Source organism: Hemicordylus capensis, chromosome 5 (genome assembly GCF_027244095.1).
Source record: "Hemicordylus capensis ecotype Gifberg chromosome 5, rHemCap1.1.pri, whole genome shotgun sequence".
Classification (NCBI taxonomy): Eukaryota; Metazoa; Chordata; class Lepidosauria; order Squamata; family Cordylidae; genus Hemicordylus; species Hemicordylus capensis.
Window position 1 is genome coordinate 176,735,969 of NC_069661.1, and position 21,783 is coordinate 176,757,751.

A 21,783-nucleotide genomic window follows, 5' to 3' on the forward strand; every position below is an offset into this window, starting at 1 on the left:
CTTTAAAGCAAGTTCAATCTATGATTCCTAACAGTCTTCTACTCCCTCCAGGTTCACCAGGTAATGTCCCCCAGAGGAATCACTGCTGCAGGAGGATGTGTCTACTCATCCTGCAGCTCCAGCAGAAGGGCCTGTATCCAAAAGGCCATTCTCCAATGCAGAGTGTGCAGCACAAGTGAGGAGCAGGAGGTGTGTGGATTGCTTGTAGCTTGCAAGGGACCTTGTGGCCCAGAATGCAGAGAGTTCACAGGCCACATGCACCGTCCTCCAGGAACTGGACCACATTGAAGACCAGAGGTAGGCAAGTGACCGGAGGAACTGTCCAGGCAGTCTCTAAGGACAAAGTGCAGGAAGTGGCCAGGGCCATGGAGCTCTCTGACGCTGTAGCAGAGAGGCAATTTGAACACTACATGGCCTACATGGAGAGAATGGCTGAATCAACAGCATGATTGGCCAAGTAGGCACCAGCTCATCCTCCCCACTAGCAGCAACAGTGCCAGCCACAGGTGCTCATGCAGGCACCTTATATGTCAGCACAGCAGGGGCTCGCACAAGGCACCCCAGCCATGGCAACTCTGCAGACTATTCAGGCACTGTTCATCCATCCACAGGTGGGGCAAGGGCCCTCAGGGCTCACACATCAGCAGCCATACAGCATGCTGCATGCCAGGTTCCAGAGTTGCAGCACCCGCTGGCCCAAACCCTGAGCATGGCTTCAAAAGGAACAAACGTGTCATACAAAGCATGCTGCAGCCAATCACACATCCGCAGGGTGGTTGCCTTTGCAGAAAGTATTGCAGAAGGGTGGTGGCAAACATCCTCCTTCTGGCACGCATGCACGTCAGCCACTTCCGGCAGAACGCTGACCGGGGCTGAAAGGAGGTACACTCCATCCATGTGCCAGCGGTTTTGGGGAGAGCACCACTGGGGCAGGTAAGGGCACCCTCCCTGCCCTTTAAAGGACACCCCTCCTCACCTCCTGAGAGTGTACGAACCAGTTCGTGCACATCACTAGCATGCAGGACTTCTACTTAGAATTCCTATTGAAAATGGTGAGACAGTATTCAATTAATGAAGGCAAGCACATGTGCAAGGAACCATTTCAACGACCTAACGCCCAATCTAGTGTGGCTGCTCAGGAAGCCATTTTGGTAAAGGTGTTAAATGTGTTGTCTGATTGGGAAGCTCTACATGGGGTGCCTTACACAGCTGAACATTATCTATATTTTTAAAGTGGATGTGGACAGCAGTGTTCCCTCTAATTCTTAGCATCTGTGTGCAGATGGTGTGGTTCTGGGTGGCGGTGTCAAGGCAGTGCACGTGCACATGGATTCAGACTGTGGCCTTCCTGATTCAACCTCTGCAAGATCTGAAATTTACTGTGCACACATCAAAAAGCTTGTGGATGTGCACACTTAGCCCATATCTGAGAGGGAACATTGGTGGACAGATAAGAAATGACTGTTTTAGCCAGCACACATTGCAAGTGGGAATCTGCTTAAAAACATTCTAAATCACTGCTCTGGGCTCCTTGAAGGAAGAGTGGGATATAAATGTAATAAATAAATAAATAAATGTACAGCCTGGCCCCCTTTTCAGGAGGTATCCAAGACTGGTGCAGTAGAAAGCATTCCTAGAAAGGAAAATTAACCATGAATTGGAGTGGTGCATGCAATAATTTGGAGTGGTGCATGCAAGATTCCCTCCAATTCCTTCCCTTTTCAAATCACCCTTTGCCACATTGTCAATCTAAAATAGAATGAGTGCTTGTGTGGGGAAAATGTCCGCAACAAGCACGGGTGCTATCACCAAGTGCAGTGCAGTGTTAATGTGAAGATGTGCCATGTGTGAATGCCATAGATGTTTAAAATGTCTGCTTAGTTAATTTTAGATCCTGCTCAGGAAGGACCCGTTCTGAATGCATGTGCGCATGCACTGCCTTGATACTGACGCCCACAGCATAACTCATTCTGTGCACATATGAAAAGAAAAAGAGGGAATGCTTGTGCAGTCTACCTTTAACCAGTAAAAGTGGGAAGAGAAGTGCGTAATCCTCTTTTCCCTGGGGAAGGGAAGGAAGGGGCCATCAAGTCAATTCTTCCCCAACTGGGGAAGACAGTTTGTCTTTCCCCAGGGGGATATAAAGAGAATCCTCACAAAGGGTACACAGGGATCTTCACAGTAAAAAGAGAAAAATAATTTTTCTGGATGTTTAATTCCAAGATGGCAGGCAGATTGTCCCTAGGGAGAGTTCACTTGCTGGTTGTAGGCTCCCATCCAATGGCGGGGTATGGGTTTCCACTGTAATCACTACTGAGGGGAGTCTTCCTCAGTAGGAAGACTCCCCTCCTCAGAGAGGAGAGCTGCTCTTGTGGTAGCAAGCATGACTTGTCCCCTTAGCTAAGCAGGGTCTGCCCTGGTTGCATATGAATGGGAGATTATGTGTGAGCACTATAAGATATTCCCCTTGGGGGATAGAGTCATTCTGGAAAGAGCAGAAGGTTCCAAGTTCCCTCCCTGGCATCTCCAAGATAGGGCTGAGAGAGATTCCTGCCTGCAACCTTGGAGAAGCTGCTGCCAGTCTGTGTAGAGAAGATGATACTGAGCTAGATGGACCTATGGTCTGACTCAGAATATGGCACCTTCCTATGTTCCTATGTTGTTCCTATGTTCACGACTTCCCTTGTAAATGCAGGTATCATAAACTACATGCATCAATCACTCCTTCTCTTTAAGTTTGGATGCATAAAACACAGGTCACTCCTCCTGATCAAAGGTGGCACAGTCACCTGGCTTTGCCAGGTGCCACCTTTCAGGGCAGGTAACAGCTCTCAGAAATACCAGCTGCAATTAATTTGCATGAGATCCGCCATAGGCTTCAGGAGCAGCTGCACATATATGACACAGCATAATTTTTTTGTGGTGGACCTGCTCAGCTCCCACTGACCCAGCCACCAACCTCCGCCCCCTCGAACCAATTTCTCAGTTGTTTTTCTGCACCTCTCCCACAAGCCCCTATTGCCATCTGGAAGTGCCCCTTGCTATCCTGGGGTCTCAGTCATCGTGCCTGTACATGCCTGTGTAGCTTGGGAGTTCTTGCAAAGGCAATGGTGCAAGCAGAGTAAGGAAAAGGTTAAAATATCTTAGCCCTGCCAAAGCTGGGCAATCAATGCTGAAAAAGCATGATCGCACTGAGCATGCCCCCTCTAACGTCGTAGCCAATCGTTGCTGCTTTACTGACATGCTGATGCCTTGCCGACAGTCTGGTGATGTGAATCGAATGGAGCTTGCTGGGATGCAGCCTGGGTCTAGGACTAGGAAGAGGGTGGGGTTCCTCTGACCAGGAGCTGGAGGTTGCCAAACTGTAGTTGATAAATTGTCTGCAGCTTCACAGATTAACCGCCGCTTCGTCTACCCATTGTTTGACACTATGTTCAAACAGGGGCTCAGGTTAACATTATTGGTAACCTTTAAGAAGGCCTGAAAACACTTCGGTTTGGACAGGATTTTATTTGAAGTTAATTGTTTATATCTATTTGTATACATCCTAAGTTTCAATAACGTGGTATACAAATGTAATAAACAAACAACAAATAAAAGCTGCAGTCTGTTAAGGCAGACATTTTAGCTGTCTTATTAATTAATTTATTATTTATTTATTTAATACATTTATATACTGCCCAAAAGGCAAGTTCTCTGGGCAGTTTACAGATTGCATGGTCTCATTTGATCGTTACAGATCGCATGGTCTCATTTGATACTGAAATAATTTTCAGAGAGCAACAGAAAACACAACTGACCTTTTTGAATGCACCATTTGTATTTCTCAGTGACTGACGTTCTCTCCAGGTCTACAACAAGAAAGTATCCATGCACAGTTGCAAAACTTCTTGAGTGTAACTGCTCTAGAGTCTTTCCTCACAGCCTGTGTGCATGTCCCACAGGGTGGTGGAGGGTAAGCTGCAATTTTCACAACTCATTCCTTCATTCAGATGGAATTTCAAACTCCAGGAGTCTGTCCCTAAGGATGTGTAACCCTCAGGGACAGATTCCTGGAGTTAAAAACTCCATCTGGATGGAGGAAAGAGACATGGAAATCATGCCCTCTTCTCCCCTTCCGCACCCACTTGGACTGCAGGGACAACTCTAGAGCTGTTGTGTTCAAGTCTTTTTGCATTTCCTCAGGCTACTTCCATTGACAGAGCCCAGTGGAGAATGTCAACCAGTTTCTGTAAAGATTTGATTCACACATGCAAATAGTCTTCACACATGACCTCTGCCATTTCTCTGGATATAGACACTGCAGAAGTGTATTGTGTGAACTTGGCCTCTTCGGATACATTCTTGTTGAAGTTTCCATGAAAGCATGCCATCATAGAATCGTTGCATTGTTCAATGATGGAGATATTTTTTTTAAAAGCCCTTGGTCTATACCAGGGCTGCTCAACTTCAGCCCTTCTACAGATGTTGGCCTACAATTCCTATAATCCCTGGCTATTGGCCACTATGGCTGGGGATTATGGGAGTTGTAGTTTTAAAACAGTTGGGGGGCCTAAATTGAGCAGGCCTGTTCTACACATTGAAAAAATACAGAAGACTTAATAAGAGATAACATTACAGAATTTATGCCCTAAAACCATAAAGATCAAGCAAAGTGTCCTTTATTAGAGTACATGCACTTGATCTTGATATTAAATTGCCAATTTTATTTAAAAGTACATTTCCTCAAAAAAAGAGCAACCCATGGGCTACTCCCCACGAGAGTGACTGCTGCTGCTTACTTTGACCACAGCTCTTTCCAGAAATCACACCCCCTAAGGTCTTCTATGGAATGAACTGGTTTTAATTGTAGCCTTTGAGCTATTAAAAGGCAAACGCACTAGGCAAAAATGCACCTTCGGATTTATTACTGCTCATGAGGGATTCAAGGAGGTCAAAGCACGGAAAACGGGGGTGGGTAAGTGGGTTTCCAGTCAGATGCATTGAGCCTGCTGTTTTATACAAACAATTACACAATTAGTCAGAGTAGCTAATCTGCCCATATTGTTAATTTGAAAATTAACTTTTATTCATTCCCAGTCCTAGTGCAAAGTACCAAGTATAATACAAATGGCATATGGACATTTCTCTGTCCCCTGCTGCCTTTCTGCTTTTGATGTCTGACTTTGGTTTTGTTTTGAATGTAACACTGGTTTTAGGCTGATCTAAATTGTTTTATTGTTGGTTATGTGTTTATTGCTGCTTTTATATTTTTGTTTCATAGTTCCTGGATGACATCCAGACTAAACCTCTGCCAAAACACCAGGTTTTCCATTGCTCAAGGTAGGGGTGCTTTGTTATATCAGCACCAGCTTTCATTGACCACAGGCCATGAAAACTTTGCTGAAAATAATTCCTTAGTCTTTTAGGTGCTATAAGACACTAAATTGTTTTTGTTGATATGCACTAACACAGCAACCCTTTTAGAAGTTGCTACCATATGGAACTTGTTTACCCCAATCTCACTCAGAAGATACCTGCCTGTTCTGAAGCTGCTTCTTTTGGTGTTTCAGATTCACATGTCAACCCTTCCCATCTTGAGGATATAAACATAAGAAAAGCCCTGCTGGATCAGGCCCAAGGCCTATTTAGTCCAGCATCCTGTTTCACAGTGGCCCACCAGAAGAACACAGGTAAGAATTGAGGGCATGCCCTCTTTCCTACTGTTACTCCCCTGCAACTGGTATTTAGATGCATCTTGCTTCTGAGGCTAGAGGTGGCCTATAGCCCTCAGACTAGTACCCCTTGATAGACCTGTCCTCCATAAGCACATAAGAGGATATGTGGCATCTTAAAAGACTCTTATGACTCCCCGCATCAGGATTCTTTGGCACCATTAACTTCAAGGCCATTCAGAGACATTCCCTGGCATCCTGAATTATTAGCCAATGATCTGTCTAGCGAAAGAGTAGGCCAGCTAGCATTCACTATTACAGACTCATAATACTGTGGATATTGTGTGTGGGAGCATCTGAATGCCACACTACTTCCCTAAGATCTTGATTTGACAGATCAATGTAAACTCTTCAGATTGTTTCAAATGAAGTATAGATTAGAATCTTGGCTGTGTTATGGGGCATTCTGAGGGTCTCCTCAAGAGGTTAATGGTCACCCTGGACTAACAACAACAACGGATCAGGGGCTGAAAATGTTGGGCGTTCCAGTGCATTGACCTTTTGCACCACTATCCTAATGATCACCAGAGGCATTGGGAGTAGAGATAATGAGCAAGGGTCTCCCTAGCTGTTCTACCTGTCTCTACTCTATGACTTCTGATATGGCTCTTCAGGTATTTCCTGTTGAGAGTCAGAATCCCTTTCTTTCCTCTTAAAAAGCAGATGGAAACATCTCTCCCCCCCCCCACCAACCTATTCATTATGTAGTTATTTAGATAAAGGATTAGGTCTTTCCTATCCAAATGTGTACTTCACCAATAAATCTACTTAGTATTTTATCTCCATGTGTCTTCTCTGAATAGCTGCAGCAACTAAACTCTGCATTCTACACTGTAACTGGAGTGGGTAGCTTCTTTAGTATTCTTCTAATTAACTGGAGGATAAAAATTACAACCGCAACAGAAAATAAGCCCCTCCAATAGCTCTATGGAAGTTTTAAACCTTTATGAGAAATACTGTTAGCCATCAAATAGCTCTTTGTTTTACCATGTTTCAGCTGAACTATTGTCTAGCTGAACTATTGTGAAAATGCCATCCTACGAGAAACTTCAAAAGATTAGTCTTTTGAAATTATTTTTGCTTCTCTTGAAATGTCTTGAGCATTTTGCCTAAAGTCACCTAAAAATGGCACTGAAGGGAAAGATAAGTAGCAGTTCTACTTGAGAGTAAGATCTCAAATGATTTTGATAGACCTGCTTCCAGCGCTGGTTGAAACATCATCTCTGTAATGTATGAACTGCTGAGAGCATTTGAAAAAACAGGTTCCTCATAGAAATCAGTTTGGTCAGTGTGCCCTTGAGTCTGAATGAAACAATTGTACCTTCTCTGTACAAGCTCCAGTGCATAGCATACACTTTGGTAAAAACCTGGCAACATTTCAGCAACTAATTGGTGTATGTGAGATCCAGCCAAACTTTCAGCTCCTTTCAACAGAAAAGAATTGAGCACATTATTGCCGGAATATGAGCGTGTTGTTTCAGGCTATTCTTAACTTGCTCTCCTTTGTGCTTCACTTAAAAGTGCTTCATTTTGGCTGGATGAGGCCGCTCTGCTTTTGCATTGCCTAATGAGATGCTCTTACCTTGTTAATCTGTAAGAAAACTTTGTTTTTCCACCAGTTTGGAGATTAGGTAAGGAGGTGAATGCTCCAGGGAGTTGATGCTATGACAAGGTGCTTTGTTTTAATCATTTTGTGGTAGGAGAATGAAACCTGCAAATTTGCTCCAGTGGGGATTGCCTTGCTAGTTTTTAATTTTCACTTTGTCTTAGCTTAAAATTTCTCACGTCCATAGAGCATCACTTAGCTGCTTGTTTTGCACTTTCTTTTCTCTTTTTTTCACCAGCACAATTAAAAAATAAGTTGTGCAATGTCAGAAATGTGAAGTAATTCTTGAGTCACAGCCTTCCTTAAGCGTGGGGCACCTAAGGTGGAATGTTGTGTGATTTCTATACCACCCAGAGACGCAAGTTTTGGGTAGTATAGAAAGATTCTAAATAAATAAAATAAAATAATTATTTGGTTTCTGTAAGCATTCTGTATGCAAGGTAGAGGTCTTCCAGCTGTTCTACAAGTGTTCTTCCTCCGAGGAGTCCAGATTTCATGGTTATGTTTATCCTCACAACAACCCTGTGAGGTATGCTTCCGCCATGCTTCCTCCCTCCAGGTCAGGAAACCTATCTCACCTCCCCACCCTTATATGCACCACATGGAGAGGAGGCTGGTGGGGGTGTTTGACTTTGAACTGTGTGAAGAAGGGGTGTGATCCCCTCCACACAAAAAATTAAAAGAAAAGGCACTGTTTGTCACATGATGGTGGAGGCTGGTGTTTGAACTGTGTGAAGAAGAGTTTTGTAATTTTTCCCCTGCTCCCCCTTTAAAAATGAAATAACAGTGCCCCATTTGTGCCATAGGATTCTGTGATCCAGAGGAGGCTGGTTTTTGAACTGTGTGGAAAAGGTTCTGTGGTGGTTTCCCTCCCCCCAACCCAATGCCTCTGATTGAAGTAGGCAGACCATTTGAATGAGAGACTACTTCCTATGTTTTTACACCTAATCTGTAAAATGGGCATAATTGGTGATGCACTTTGCAGAACGGACGTTGTGTCAGTGGAGTGGGGGTGGGGGAAGATATATGGACACCTGTTTCTTTTATTAATTTACAAACTATTTAGACCATCTTTCAATATAATGTTTTTTAAAAGGTCTCAAAATGCGTGACAATGCTCAATTTGCTAAAGAACAAAGCATAAAACATAAGATGACAATTAAATGTGGGGTAAATGGCAAGCCAGCAGAGGAGTGGGGGAGAGGCACACACACAAAGAGGTCATTCACACAATCAAAAACTGTTCCAAGTGGGTTTGGGAGCTGTGTGTGCTCCCAGTTTTTGATTGTGTGGAAGCAAGAGAAGAAGAAAACCTAAGTAGCTTTAACTCCTACCTTGCTTCCACACAATCACTTCTTCCCAGGCTTTCCTCCTGCCTTGCTTCCACACAACTCAAAATTTGGTGCACATACAGGTCCTAAGCCCGGGAAGAACACAGTTTTTGATTGTGTGAATGACCTCAAAATCTGCTTGAACAACTGGAGAGATGAATACCTGAAGGTGCCTTATCAGGAGTGTAACCATAAGTCAATCAAGCCTAGGACTGACTAGGCACAGTCACCCAATGTATTTTATGGATGAACAGACATTTGAACTCTGGTCTTTCTGGTCCTAGTCCAACCTTCAGTATTCCCTGTGGCATTGCCAGGGCTCAGGTGCATCGCTTTCCAACTATACTATTTCTAAATACTAGCTTGTAGCTTTAAATAATAGCAGAACTAACAGAATATATGGTTTGTGTGCCTTTTTCTACCTTTGCACTTTTCCAATCGTGTCCTTCACTTTTCCTTGCCATGTTTATTTTCATTCCTAGATCCAAAACTCTGGGAATTAAGGTTAAAACTTCCCTGTCTTCTTTAGTCTGTGTTAGCTAAAATATCCCTTTTCTGCTAAATGTTCCTTTTTAGAGAAGGCATATATGCACCCCTGGGGCAGACATGGTTATACACATGGGGGACAGTGGAGCAGAACCTTATGCTAACCCCAAATGTTTTTATATAAACTTTTTTCATATATTATCCATAATCTTCTTGTAACAGAACTCACAAAAATTATTGCATTTTTCTAAGTGGGGCGGGTGTGGCATGGGGGTGAGACTGGTGAGTGGGTGTGGTTATGTCAGCTGTCATGGAGAGCTTCTGCACTTCTGAATTTGCATCTACACCACTGTACAGGATCACTTACTGGATTAATAATGAGATAAATCTCTCTGCACATCTTTTGGGAGGGCAAAACTATTTGCTGGTGCTTAAAATTTGGGATCATGCATTGTTATGGAAATGTTCACTTCTATTAAGATACGAAACTTTTTGTTTCTTCATTCTTTCCTTCTTCCCTTCAATTTGTTTCTTAAAATGTTTTCAACAGTAAGCCGTTTCTGCAATCAGCATTTGGGGGGGGCACATATATGTGCCATCCAGAGTGCAACCAAATTGTGCATTTGTAAGTGCCAACCATAGTTTACAACATGCTTTGGAAATATATATACTGGCCACACCCCCTCCATGCACATGGATTTCTAGATCGATCCCAGCCCTAGTCAGATGTTATCCCCACATTTAGGCTAAAAGAGGAGCAACTGGACTGCATTGCCTAGCCATGCCCCTGCATTTGCCTGTCTAGCCTGTGGCACACTTTTGCTCTTCCTGGGATCAGTGCTTTCTTCTGCAGACAGGCACTGGACATCGTGGAGAGATAAAGGAATGTGGCTACTGAGCACATTACCATCATGGGTGTGGCTAGCTGGCACACTCCCATCCTGCCACTCCATGAGGGGACACCTGAATAGGTTTTTTCTTGTATCTTCCTTTAAGTTTCTCTAGAGGAACTCTCAAACTGGATTTTAAACGCATCACATTTTAAATAGCAGTTAGAACTGGAAAACCGGCTGTGTCTATCTGTGTCTGGGTCCTGTGACATCATTTTCTCTTCCTGGATGCAGCATGGTTCCAGGACATAATGGGGAAAATGGGAACTGCTAATTTTTTGTGCATCCACCATTTTGCTTTCCCACAACCATGCTGTGTCCAATGCACTGTAGCAAAGCGAAATGGTGCTGCCAGGAGGCAGTTGTCCCATGGATCACTGCTACTATTGCTGGACAAGGTAAGCACCCATCACCCAATGCTGAATTAAAAAGAATAGGGTTCAGATAATTGCTATTAATACAATTCATTTTGGAACCAATGGAAATTGAACTGAATAGACCCAGTTTGGTTCAATTTTTCATTCTGTTTTCCAGTTAATGAATTGAATGTTTTCCCAAACTGTATTTAAGTTATTATCCATATATTTTCAAGGTCCAGAGCCATTTGCTTTAGAGAAAAGTCAGTGATAGACAATAATTAAAACCTTGGTTTAATTTGCTATAGAGGAAATTCCTAATTCAAATATTTCAACTTTTTCCTCTGATAGTTTTTCTAAAAAACTTAAAACTTGAGCCAAACCAGGTCAAGAACTGACAGTAGTTCAATGTACCTTTTGCTTAGAAACCTCCTTTGTTTTCAGAATATCCAACCCAGATATCCAATGACCAAACCTGGACAAAATGGAAATACTTCCACTTTACTTCATACTAGCTGGGCCAACACAGAGCATCTGCTCCTCCAGCTGCTCCTCCAGCACAGAGCATTAGTGGTGTGCATGGTTCGGTTCGGGGCCATTGGGAAAGCCGCCGGACCGGTCCAGAATTCCGGCGGTCCGGAAGGGCGGGGGTGTCTCTTTAAGGGGGAGTGGTAGTACTTCCCCCCCCGCCGCTCTTCCCCCTCCAGTGCTGGTGCTTTTAAAAATCTTCTTGGGGCGGAAGAGTTCCTCCCTGCCGCCCCTGCCCGCGTCGTTGTCCGTCTATGCCTTAAACGAAGAAGAGCTGGTGGAGCGCATGCGCCCTTTGCAGGGCGCACGCTTATCTCTGTCGTGCGCGCGCGCAGCATGACATATGCAGCACGCGTGCATGCCCACGGCAGAGACGAGCGCGTGCACCGTGAAGGGTGCATGCGCTCCATCAGCTCTTCTTCGTTTAAGGCATAGACGGACGACGACGGGGGCAGGGGCGGCAGGGAGGAACTCTGCCGCCCCAAGAAGATTTTTTAAAGCACCAGCACCGGAGGGGGAAGAGCGGCGGGGGGGGTAAGTACTACCACTCCCCCTTAAAGAGACACTCCCCCAAGTGCCGGACCACGCTTCTACTGAACCATGCACACCACTACAGAACATCTGCTCCACTCAATGCTGCCTCCCTGTCCCTAATGGCTTTTTTCTCCCCTCACTGACCCTCCCTCTGCTTTCTAGTTGGCGGGCCAGCCAGCCTGCTTCTTCTCCCCCCACCATCCTGGCTGACTAAGCTTTCCGCTTTCCGGTTGGCCGCTTCTCCACCAGCCACCTTCTTGCCGGCTGCACACCTCCCACCAGCTGGCTGCTGGCCACCCCTGCCTTCTCTGCCCGCCAGTGCTGTCATCATTTTCCGGGCATTAACTCCTGGGCCCACCAGGTGACTACCACCATTTTCTTTCCCCCACACCCATCCCCATTGCTATCCAGCAGCTCTCCAAACTCTCGTGAGACCTGCCACACATGGGATTAGCGATGGGTATACTTAAGAGAATTAAATATATTGATTCTTGAATACAGTTAAGCCTGAAGAATGTATACCATTGACTGAATCCTGACTGAAGAGTTTATAACACGATACTTGGATCAATGTTAAAAATATAAATGGCTGCCTGGAAAAATGCTTGAGCTTGTGAAACCAAATTGTTCTCATTTCCGGGGGGGGAGGGTCATGCTCAATCTTTGGCTGTGATTCAGTGATGTGGTTCCATATGGTCAAGACACTGTATCATTGTCAGATATAATGGGAGAAGGACCCTCTGCATTTGTCCATAGACCTACAGATGGAGGACTCTGGGTTATAACCAATGTTTGGGATCCAAAGAGCTACTTTAGGCACATCATAGGATTTGGGCATGCAAAGTGTTGTTTTAGTGTTGTTTCCTTTGCATGACAGTTGTTGTAGGGATTTGTATAGATCAGATTTTGGATTTTGTTTTAAGCTCAAAATGAAACACAACATTCTTGGAACATTTTATCGAAACAGCAGCCAGGCTGGCTGTTTTGATAGACTCGAAACATTTGTTTTGAGAGTTCTGGTGATAGGGAACAATGGGGAAATTCAAAACACCCCATTGTTTCCCATGGGTAGTTTCTAGGGACACTAAAGTGGGTTGGGAGGTAGGGCTTGATGGGTGCTTTCTACCACCCAACTCACAAAAGAAATGGGCAAGCGGGCAATTTTAAACAAATTTTTAACCTTTCCCCTCACAGGCAGTGGCTTTAATAACTAATCGTTGTTAAATCTACGGCAGGCTGGTTAGTAGCAAGAAGAAGACAAATTCACAGAAGAAAAAAATTCAAAGCAGCACTCAGTTAAAGCCACTGGGGCTGCTGCTATAATAAAAAATATATGGAGTGGGATGGGGGGAGAAAAGCAATTGTTGGTACTGCTGAAGGAATCAAAAAGAGAGACAGTCAGATAAGTCAGCTCTGTCTCTCTCTCCATTGGACAAGGCAGGCAGGCCCAGACCACTACCACCAGTCTGCTCTCATTGCTGCTGCGGTCTCAGATCCAAATCCTCTGATATACTATCCTCTTCAAGAGAGAGACACCATAAGGGCTCCCTCTGGCTCAGAGTCCCCTTAAATACATTTTAAAACACCTTTCTTTGGCCTCCCCCTCTGCCCCCAGCTAATGGGGGCACAGTTGCCCATGACAACACTTGATTTGAATGATATCCAAGAAGCTAGCCTAGGAGGTCTCCAGCTAATTGGAAGCCAGTGCCAGATAACCTATCAGCAAGGGGAAAACACAGGCCTCAAAATGCTGCTTGAAACTCTCAAAATGGGGTCATTTAATTTCAAACTCAAAACAGCCCCTTTATTTCAAGGGTATTTTATTTTGAGCTCAAAACACTCGAAATGGCCTGTTTCCAGCTCAAAACATTTTGCACATCCTTTAGATGGTGTGCAATATCTAGGCCGGAAACTGAAAATTTGAAGAGTATTTCAGGTTTTTTTCTAAGGAGAAAGCAAAATTTGAATACAATTAACAGTTTTTCTAAGGAGAAATCAAAATGTTTTTTGACATGGTTTCTCCCAAGTGACAACACTAGCAATGTCATGATGTAATTTCCCTCAATTTCAACTTAGGTTTGCTTTGCAGCATGGAGAACAGCTGTTTGAAGGGGTGGCCTGAAGTATTCTGGTGCCTAAGGAAAGGTACCAAATGCTGTCTTGAGTTGCCGCATAACCTCAGTTAAGCAGAGGAAGAAAGTTTGCTAGCTGTGCCTGTTCTCTTCTTGTCTTTCTAGCTAGCTTTGGAAGAATTGTGAGGGGAGACACTCCTTCCAAAGTTTGTATTAAACCTGTACTGAGGAGTTGCACCAATGGCAACAGCAGGGGTGGGCATTGCACTGCTCTGCTGGCACCCTGGTAATCTGTTGCCTTGCCTGCCTCAGATTGCTTCACCTTGCCTCATGAAAGCTAAGAAACACAAGATGGGGTGTGCACAGAACCGGTTTCCACAGATTGTTTGAATTTAAACTGGACTGTGGGCTCAAGCAACTGGTTCATTCGAAATGACCACTAGTGCGGTTCAAATTCGAACGGGTTCAAACAGGTTCAACCACAGGGAATAATGGGTACTTAAACCAGCCCATTATTCCCCATGGATAACACCTAGGGACACCAAAGCGGGTTGGGTGGTAGGGCATGATGGGTGATACCTACCACCCAACCCAAAATACAACTGGGCAATCAGTTGATTTTAAAATGAATTTTTGAATTTTTTTTTTTACTGTTCCCTCCCACCAAGGTGATGTGAATTCTGGTTCGTCCTTGGGTCCACTTTTTAGCCAATCAAACAGACTCAATGGGAATCAATTAGAGGCAATTTTATTGCACTGCAGTTGCAACAGGTAATCAGAGGGCTTTACGCTCTCAAGCTGAATACAAATTGGTTATAGGTGCGTCTTACATTTATACAAACAATCTGAATGATGCTGATACCCTAGACATAGTATACGTGGCAACAAAATGGTGGACTAAGTATCTAGTACGCATGCGAATGATTCATTGTTCATCTGGTGATCATTCCTTATTTGGTTACATCCTGTTTTTTTAACTGTCAGCAAAGAACAGTGAGAATCCCGTGAGAACCAAGTTTCCTTAGATACATTTTAGTGGAGAGAGATAATGACGTTGATCATGTGAGGCCGTGATGGCTCTGAGCTGAGCTGGGGTTACTTTAAGTCAAACTGAGGTTTTCTAAGTAAAATGGAGTTACTTTGGTTTTCTAAAACACATCAAAGGGAAGAGCTTTTTCTCTGTCAGCAGCTCCCCCTTCTACCTCAGCTGCCATAGGTCGCTGTGCTGTGGAAGCAGGCATCACCGGATACATGTGCCTGCACCAACAGCCTCTAGGGGGACAGTGGCGACTTGGGGATCAGGTCCCTCTCACCACCCTCACCCCCCACCAGCACCACCCCTCCCTCTGACCACGCTCCTAGCTCTGCCCTGCATCCTCCTGGACATCCCTTCCCCCAAACTAGACTCCATTTAAAAGAAACTAATTAAGCAAACTCAAACTAAAACCACACCAAAAGCTCTATAAACCTATTAACCAATCTCTAAACCTGAACAAAAGCACTAAAACCCGTTAACCAAACTCTAAACCTAAAACCAACAAGAGGTACAAAAACTGTGAGGCTTACTGATCAGACAATTTCTGGGGCAATCAGGCGAAGGAGCACTGGCACTCAACAGCAAGGTAATCCGCCGAGAGCAGCAAATAGGTAATCTGCTGAGACCAGCAAAGCGAACCAGGCTTTGATAAGCTTTGATAGCAAACCAACCTGGAGAAGGGAGATCGCTAGCCAATTGGAAGGCACTGGCAGAAAACAAATCAGCAAGGAAGAAAACTTGTAAACAGACCAGACAAAATGGTGGCTGCCACTACGTTCAACAGTTCTGCTGAACTGGTTTGAACCATTTTGATTCAAACCAGGTTCGGTTTGAATTCAGACCAGCCCCCTCTTATTGGGGGCAGGTCCAGTTCAAACCTGATTCCACACACCCCTAATGCAAGACTAAAGTTTCTGTAGGCACATGGAACATACTGCAGACCTCTTTGGATCCAGTATGAGGGGGTTGTTTTATGAGTTACACCACTTAACCTCCCTATAGGGGGCTGCTTTCTAAGCTACACCACCTCTAGTGTATATGGAAGTCATTATATGGTTATTTGGATTAGAAAACCTGGCTGATATCCTGACCAGAGGCACTCTTACCCCTGGATTTTGGGGCCAAAGTCCAGGGCCTCCACACCACCTGGGGGCCTCCAATCCTCCTTAGTCTGACCTGGCTGGTGCTGCACATATTCAAACATATTCGAACGTGACCTCTGCTTTAGAGACAGAGGGGGAGTGGAGAAAGAAATATGTGGGGCAGGAATATGTTTGAAAAATGCTCAACATATGTTTGAATATGTTGTGTGTTGAAATGCTTCTGCTAATGCATATTTGCATAAATATACCTGTTTTATATTCTTACATTCTTGTGAGTTCGGCTGCTGTTTGTGCCCTCAAGAACCCACATGTTAAAAATACTGCATGAGTCATGGTGTGTGTGGGCGAGGAGGGGACTCCAAAGGCCTTTAGGCCCAGGCTCCAAAATCACCTAGGTCCACCTCTGATCCCAACTAAGTTACTGACTGGAAGTCAGTAGTTTTCCTAAAGTAAATTTTGGATAACAATCTTGAGTAACTTAGTTTGGATGTCAGTCACTGATTCTAATATTCCCAAAGAATGTACTTCACCCCAGCAACTATCGAGATCGAGCTAATTGAAACTTTTAATATATAATTGTTCTTTGAGCATTGGCAAGGGAGTGTTTAACAAGTGTGTAAATAAAATATGCAACTATAAGTAGCACATTAAAGCAGAATTCACAAACGTTTTGCTAGGTCAGAACCATGCCTACATCTCCATGAAGAGATGTCATGGAGACACTATCCATAAAATTACTCTGAATAGAAAATCCTGTGTTGGCCAGGAGTACTGTGCCCTACAAGAGTCCTATGGTTTGGATTTAAATGTTTTGCTGTAACACAGGATTAGTCAAGTAATCATTCAAGATGTATTAACAGGGCTCATGAAGAGCTGTACTCACTGTGTCATGATACAGCTATTAGCTTGCTGCTTTTGTTTGTTGCTGTCACTATACCCCACTTGTTTTTAACTGATTTGTTTGGTAATACTCTCTCATTGACTCATTGCACAGATGGTGCACACAATACCTTATTGTTAAAAAAAAGAAAAAGAAATCAAGGTTACTCCTGAAATAGACACTACAGATTATGCGCTTGTGGTGGCTTGTTACTTTAATCTAAAATATCAAGATCAAAATGACAGGCTACTCAAAAAGGTCTATAATTTGGCTTTCAGCAACTTTTAATTACCTTTATGCATGCCTAGTCAGAAATGGTTTCAGACCCTTCACTCTATTCTTAGGCTGTATAAATATTGATGCTGTGCAAAAATGACATTTTCAGTCAACTGATCCTGGGTCTATCTTGCCTGCCACTAATAATCAGGATAAACCTTGCAGTAGTTTGTAACTTGCTGAGGGCCAATGAAAATTCATTTTAAACGGAAGGCAGTCCTATGGATTTCTATGTAACATCTTTGTAGTATATGAGAAAGAAAGGCACAGTGTTTATTTTAAGTGTGGCTTCCTCTATTTGTATTTTTGTGCAATTTGTAGATCATCTTTGGCAACCAGGAAAATTAAGAACTATGAGATTATTCATCAGTCTGTATCAGTGAAGAGTTCCTTTTGAACAGAATCCTAGTTATGGTGGTAGGAAATGTATGATAGCACAGAGGTGAAGTGTAGAATGCAGAAATTAGTTATTATTTCTTTCCCATCAGATGGGCTTGACAAATCCCAACAACCAAGGAGCCATGGCACCTACAAATTTAACTGTGGCACTTTGATGAAGACATTCAGAAGCAGAGTTGTTTAATAAAATCTTGATCTGTCCCAGGTAGCCGTGTTTCTGTTCAAAATATGTTACTTTTAAAGGAAATAAAAGAGAAACCCCTTAACCCTCCCCTTCCATAATGTCTACCACTAAGTCTGATTTGTCGAGTGTTCATTGTATGGGCTTGCTCCTACCTGTAGAATGAAAGTTATAGGTTGGGTGGAGGGGGAATCCCTTTTCAATCCCAAGCTGTGGAACGTAACTCCCCGGGTGTATGTGAGTTTAGAGCAGGGCTGCTCAACTTTGGCCCTCCTGTAGATGTTGGCCTAAAACTCCCATAATCCTTGACTAGTGAGCCAGCGTGGTGTAGTGGTTAGAGTGCTGGACTAGGACCGGGGAGACCCGAGTTCAAATACCCAATCAGCCATGATACTAGCTGGGTGACTCTGGGCCAGTCACTTCTCTCTCAGCCTAACCTACTTCACAGGGTTGTTGTGAGGAGAAACTTAAGTATGTAGTACACCACTCTGGGCTCCTTGGAGGAAGAGCGGGATATAAAAATGTAATATATAAATAAATAAATAAATAAATAAATAAATAAAGGCCACTGTGGTTGGGGATTATGGAATCTCAAAAATAGCTGGAAGGTTAAAGTTGAGCAGCCCTGCTCTAGAGGGATCAACAAAGCCTGTCCCCTTCCCCCAGCTGGTCACAGGGAAAGTAGAATGCGGCAATGATCTCACATAGCTGTTGGATCTCCGATGGAGTTTACCTTGACAACAAGGAGCCTCCCAAAAGTTCAGACTGTCAGGAGCATCCCTGTGGTGTGTCAAATTGAGTTTTACTAATTCTTGACACAAGGCAAGGCAAGTCTGACTGATCTGTTATACCTGGCACGATGCACAGTCCTCATAATGGGCTGCAGCTACAGTGGTTGCATGCCCATACAACGACAGGGGAAATTCATGGGCTTTATTCCTGTGTGTCATGCTGCTGTTAAAGACAGTGAAAAATGGCCTGAAACAAAGGACCTCACTCTAAAGAAACTGTTCCCACTGCTGTTTCTTAACTTTAACTATAGATGATAGACCAGACCCAGTGTGGGCTGCAGATTTCATATGGGCTTTGAAGGCACATCAGATCTCTGGATAAAAGGCATTTGCGTATGTGTCTTTGGCCGTCTTCTCATGACATTTCCAAGGTGAGTGAACACCCATGAAGGAGAGATCATTCACATTCACTTGAATATCCACATAGAGTCAATACAAGTACCACTCTATGTTTGTGGGCTCTCTTCCTGCCATTATCAATCCTGCTTTTGTCTTCTCAAGTTCTAGTGAGATATTACATTGTACATACATACAGCTGCCTGTAAACACAGACATGTTTTGTGTGTTCATTTTAAAACCAAACCTGGGTGCAGGCACCCTTACATTCAGGATGTAGACAGGAACTATACTGTTCTATCTGCAGTGGTTTGAAGACAGCCCAAATGGTTTGAAGACAGCCCATTACATGTTCAGTTCACTTCATATACAAAGTTTTCTTTATGAGAAATCTTTAAACTCTCCATTAAAAAACCCTATTACACAAAGAAAGGCTTTCCTGTTTCACAGCAAGCTTTGGAAAGGGCCCTAAATAAACTTTAGTTTTCCATAAGTCATAGCTAAAGAAACTCAATTCTTGGAGGACAGATTCTGGCCAGTAACAGATGACGCACAATGCTTTATATTAAAGAAACCTATTGACAAAAAGATTTTTTCCCATCAGGCAAGTAATTACACACATTAAGATCAATGTCTAAAAATCAGCTGCCAAAAGCAGTGACCTAGAACTCTTCATTGTGAGAATAATAGGGATAAAACAAAGAACAGCACCATTTAGTTATGATGTGGAAGAAAGGTGTAAATTGCATTTTAATTTGTACCTCTGTTTTGAATAGCTTTGCCTCAAGAATTTTGATGCTCAATATGAAATACTCATTCAATCAGTTGTCTATTTTCTTCTTTCTGCATGGCAGTAATCAGATCCACTGAGACCAGTTCAGGTGGCTGAATAAAAAAATCATATTTGAGGAAGAAAAATCCACAGTGCTAGATAATAATAATAATGAAGATAATTGTGTTATATATATATATATATTTAAAAAGCTATTCACTCAAGTGTGCTTGAATGCAAGAAAATCATCTTGCAGGAAGGTGCTGAAAGTATGAGCAGTTTACCACTGCTGAGTGCAATCTAGGGAGATGGGGTTTCTCCTCCTTTATTGGTGGACATTACAAGACAACATGGAAAGCAGAAGTCTGCTTAGTGAAAGCCATGCTCAGTATGGGTCTCAGCCACCACATTAACAATCCTACCAGCATGCTGAATCAGTCAGCACCAGCACCAGCAAGCACTACTAGCACCTAGACACCTATCTGCTGCTGTCTTGCAATGTGCACCAGGTGGTCCCCTTTCTATGGGGGCCAGACGTTATATGTTAAGCATGTTATTAAGAGATGGGCCTATAGCAAGAGCCCTCTTCAGACATTTATTGTATTCGCATACAGGTTTCTCCTACACAAGTTCATACTTAGTGTGAATGACAGTACGCATATGAATTTTAAAAGCAAACCTGGATACAGGTCTCTTAGATGCAGGATACAGAGAGGAACTGTATCGTTGAAGAATACGCAGGAACTTCAGTCAGTACAGAAAGTAGCTGCCAGGATTCTCCCTGGTAGGGGTGTGCATGGAACCGGATTGGCCAGTTCGGTTTGAATTTGGACCGAATGAGAACCAACCTGGCTTGTCTGTTTCCAGGTCTGGACAAACCAGGTCCAGTCCAGTTTGGCCACCAAACCAGGCCAAACCGGCTCATGGGCTGGTCTGGGGATATATTTGTAAGGGGAATCCAGTGAGGATTCCCCTTTACAAGTAAAGATGGGCAATCCCTATAGTAAGCCTGTTGGGGGTGGGTGGGTTTCTTTATACCTTATCTGTGGTGGCAGAAGTGGCAGAGGTGGTGGGGGTGGGTGGGGGCTTCCCCAAACATCCCACCGGTCTCCTGAAGACAGCCCAGGCCAGCAATGACATGGTTCAGGCCTCAATGAATGGGGTTCATAACCAGTCTGGGCCAGTTCATGACCTGGTTCAGGCCTCAGTTTGCCAGCTGCACTGGCTGCCAGTTTGTTTTCAGAGCCAATTCAAGGTGCTATTTATTACCTTGAAGGCCGTTAATGGTTTGGGTCCTGGATACTTGATACTTTGGGTCCTGGATACGCCGGCTCCCAAGGATTTCTGCCCAGACAACCAGGTTATCAGGGGGCCCTTTGCTCCATGTGCTGATGTTGAAAGAGGCTAAATTGTCATGCACACAGGATGGGACCTTCTCTGTTGTTGCCCCTAGGCTCTGGAATGTTCTTCCAGGGAATGTCTGCTCTTTGATTTCTGTGGCTGCTTTGAAAACAACAACTAAAGACCTGTTTATTGGTTCAGGCTTTTATTCCTTAGGGGCTGCCAGGTCTCTCAGCTCTCCTGTTTCTGTTGTTTTTCTAATAGTTTGTATGTGTGTTTTATGGGTTTTATTGTTTAACTGATTTTAAGGTTTTATATGCGATTTTAATGGGCTTTTTTTGGTATTTTAACTTTTGTAAACTGCCCTGGGATGCTTTATGAAAGGTGGTATAAAAATTGAACAATAAATAAATAAATGGATGAATAAGACTGGCATGTTGAATGTGTTGAACATAACATGTAACTAACTATCTGTGTACAGAGCTGAACATGTGTGTGCTGTACACAGGTGTACTATCTGTTCACAGATGGTGTTATGCTCAATATATTATGTTGAACATAATGTATGTAAATAGGGCTAAGAAATGGACCAGAAGTTTTCCTTTTTTTTTTCAAAATCAGGGAAGCCCAATCCAGCTCAGGATAATACATACATGAAGGGTGGATTAACAATGTCCACTTGTGTTGTTTTCCTTCCAAAAATTATTCCCTGAAGTGGCCTCGAAGCAGATATTTGCTGCCAATAGCTGCTGGAGCAATTCTTGGCAGAAGAACTGGACATGGGGAAAATGCCCCCCGCCTTGGTGTACCATGGCACAAAGCCAGGAGAAGGCATTTGTGCACCCTAGACAATATGGGAAAATTACGCCAAAACGAAAGTATGACAGGCACAATTTTACCTCTCCAAACTGGTTCCCTTCCCTGTTCCTAACTTCCACCCAAGATTCTCTGCCCCAACTTGTCACCAACTTTTGAAACTGGGTGGAGAAGCTTGAGCGGAAGTTGGGAACCAGAGGCTTCCCATCTTACTTACTTTTGGGAAGTTGTGTGAACCAGTCCTATATTTAACAGGGTCCTGCCATCCCTTCCTACCCTAAAAAAGCTTTCTTGAGAAGTGGTTGGATTCTGCATACATTTCAAGCTGTAGAATT

The 21,783-nt window shown here is 43.6% G+C and overlaps 1 long non-coding RNA gene across 5 annotated transcripts in view; it reads left to right on the plus strand.

The window, feature by feature from the left end:
• LOC128325800 (uncharacterized) overlaps nt 1–21,783 on the plus strand; it is an 88,505-nt gene that overhangs the window by 43,816 nt on the left and 22,906 nt on the right. For 4 of the 5 annotated variants that reach the window (XR_008307635.1, XR_008307638.1, XR_008307636.1 and 1 more), the window contains 4 exons: nt 52–297; nt 5,264–5,322; nt 5,553–5,672; nt 18,435–18,554. This is a non-coding gene — a long non-coding RNA (uncharacterized LOC128325800). The remainder of the gene's footprint in view (nt 1–51; nt 298–5,263; nt 5,323–5,552; nt 5,673–18,434; nt 18,555–21,783) is intronic. The other variant, XR_008307639.1, reaches the window with a different exon arrangement.